This window comes from Hyla sarda, chromosome 1 (genome assembly GCF_029499605.1).
Source record: "Hyla sarda isolate aHylSar1 chromosome 1, aHylSar1.hap1, whole genome shotgun sequence".
In the NCBI taxonomy this organism is placed as follows: domain Eukaryota; kingdom Metazoa; phylum Chordata; class Amphibia; order Anura; family Hylidae; genus Hyla; species Hyla sarda.
This window is the reverse complement of record NC_079189.1, coordinates 31,430,055-31,432,644: the sequence shown is the minus strand read 5'-3', so window position 1 is coordinate 31,432,644 and position 2,590 is coordinate 31,430,055. Positions and strand designations below refer to the sequence as shown.

The 2,590-nt window shown below is 49.0% G+C and overlaps 1 long non-coding RNA gene across 1 annotated transcript; it reads left to right on the top strand.

Moving 5' to 3' along the window:
- Positions 1-1,114: 1,114 nt before the first annotated feature.
- Positions 1,115-2,342, top strand: LOC130332232 (uncharacterized). Its single transcript, XR_008874999.1, has 2 exons — positions 1,115-1,854; positions 1,955-2,342. It is a non-coding gene; the product is annotated as an uncharacterized LOC130332232 (long non-coding RNA).
- The last annotated feature ends 248 nt before the right edge of the window (positions 2,343-2,590 follow it).

The window sequence follows — 2,590 nt, the reverse complement described above, 5'->3', positions numbered from 1 at the left end:
AGCAGTTTCCCCACATTAGGTAGCATAGACTCCCCACATTAGGTAGCATAGAATCCCAACATTAGGTAGCATAGACTCAGCACATTTGGTAGTAGTTACCCCACATTAAGCCACAGGTTCCCTTGCAGGTTCCCCACAATGGGTCAAAGTCTCCCCACATTAGATCGCTGTTTAACCCCCCACCCACAAAAAAAACACATACAACACATAGAGAGACACACACACAAACACACACACAGTCAGAGAGACACACACTCACAGACAGACACACACTCAGAGTCACAGTCACACACACACAGTCACACACAGAGTCACAGTCACGCACACAGAGTCACACACAGAGTCACACAGTCACACACACACACAGAGTCACACACACACACAGTCACACACACACACACAGAAAATAAGGCATACTTGGCACACCAGAAAGCCTCGTACATAATTCCAATACAAGAAATGATTGTGGGCAGGGGTGTAGCGCTCCTGGGTCCCCCTGCAACACACAAACACAGTCACATACACACACACACACAGAGTCACACACAGTCACATACATACACACACACACACACAGTCACACACAGACAGAGATAGCGACAGACAGAGTGACAGACACACACACTCACCCATCCAGCGCAGCGCTCCTTCTCTCCTGGCGCCCTACGAGTGACATCACTGACGTCCCATGCGGTGGTGCTGACGGACGGGCGCACAGCGGCAATTGAGGCCGGGGGCGGGCAGCTGACGGACGGGCGCACAGCGGCGATGAAGGGCGGGGGGGGGGGGGTGCTGACGGGCGCACAGCGCAGGTGAATGCCGGGGGGGGGGGTGCTGCCGGTCGGGTACAGACGGGGGGCGTCGGTGTAGCTGGGGGGGGGTGCTGCGGAGCGTCTTGCTGTCACCCCATTAGGTTGGTGTCACCCGGTGCGGGCCGCACCCACCGCACCCGGGTCGCAACGCCACTTTTCCTCTGCACAGGTTTTGATAAATCTCCCCCAGTGTTTTTGGTAAAAACTCCACAAAGATGGCATCTTGGAAGAATAGAAATGAGGAGGGGGGGGGGGGGGGCAGTTTTTGTGGTGTTTTTTTTTTTGCCCCAAAAAAACTCAAACAAAAATGATGTCTGTTCCTAGGCTTAGGCTGGGATTAAACACAATTAATGTGTGGCGTTATTCAGAGCATGCCCTGGGAGTTTTAGGACAGCTCAGGGCCTGCTGGGTGTTGTAGTTTTGTAACAGGTGGACAGCCACAGGGGATCACTGATGCAGTATGTCAATCTAGGGCCATGGTGTCTGATCTTGAACTGGCAGCAGGAGCCACGACCACTTTAAATCAATGGCTGCCGGGACGTCTGACGAGTGACATCCTTTGCTCCAGACCGCAACGTCAGGGACGTCACTCATCAGACATCCCGGCGGCTAGCGCTGCTCATTGCTCATTGAGCCTGCCGGAGCCGCGCTGATCTATGTAAGAAACCTATGGGCCCAGGCTGTTGGGGCCACCAATTGATATTACAAATACTGAGTGTCTGGTTAGGAGAAACAAATATTTCACAATGATAGGGAGTAGCGCCATTTTAATAAAAAAAATCCCCCAAATCCCTTAGATAACAGTCATACAGAGTATATTAGAAAGCTTTTTAGATTTTCAGCCAATCAGAGAGCAGCACTGCTCAAATAGAACTCCCAGGAGGTAACAGCGTGTCACACATGTGATGTCATAACCATTGTCCACCAGAGAGCAGCACTGAGCAGATATAACACTGCTCCTGCTCATTCTCCATCAGTGAGGGGCCGGTGCTGGACACTGTAGGGACGCGGGAATGTGAAGTCAAAAACATGACTGTGACTGGTAAGTATCACATTGTTGTGTCCAAAAGGATTTAGTGCAGTTCCATGTGCATTTCTATAATAAACATGTAAATAATCTCTCTTTTGTTTTCCTATCTTAGATGCATTATTTCCAGCATGTGGAGTAGCATTTCCGGACTTAAAGCAAGAAGTTGGATGATGGCCTAGATTTCCGGACCTACAGCAAGACGTTGGATGATGGCCTAGATTTCCGGACCTACAGCAAGAAGTTGGATGAAGGCACAGCCCCTCGAATCACGAACATACACAGACACATTGGCCCAAATTCTAGAGGTAACCTCCTTTAGTATGCCCAGAGGAAGGGCAATACAGTAGCCATGGATTCCCTACAGGTTTCCTCCCCTCTGGAGGTTTTTCCTGTCCTGAGTTAGTTACTGTACGCTCTTTGTGAGTGATGGGAGGTTACATAAATCCCTACACAAACACTTTAATAAATAATAAATAAAGTTTCCCTTTTTTTAAACTGTTCTTTAACTTGTTCGACTCATTTATTTTATTTCTGTGTGTGAAAAACAGTGTTAGTAAAATGTAAATGACATGATTTTTTTTTTCTTTTTTTTAAGTGTCTAAAGCTGCTCGATCTGCACAATGCAGAGCCGAGAGAGGCAACTGGTGTTGGGTGGTGCAGTTGCCAAGGCAACCATAGGACACCCAGCAAGGTCCGTGCACAAGCCTTTTTTTTGATGAACGGGTCTCATGCAGTGAACTTGCTAGGG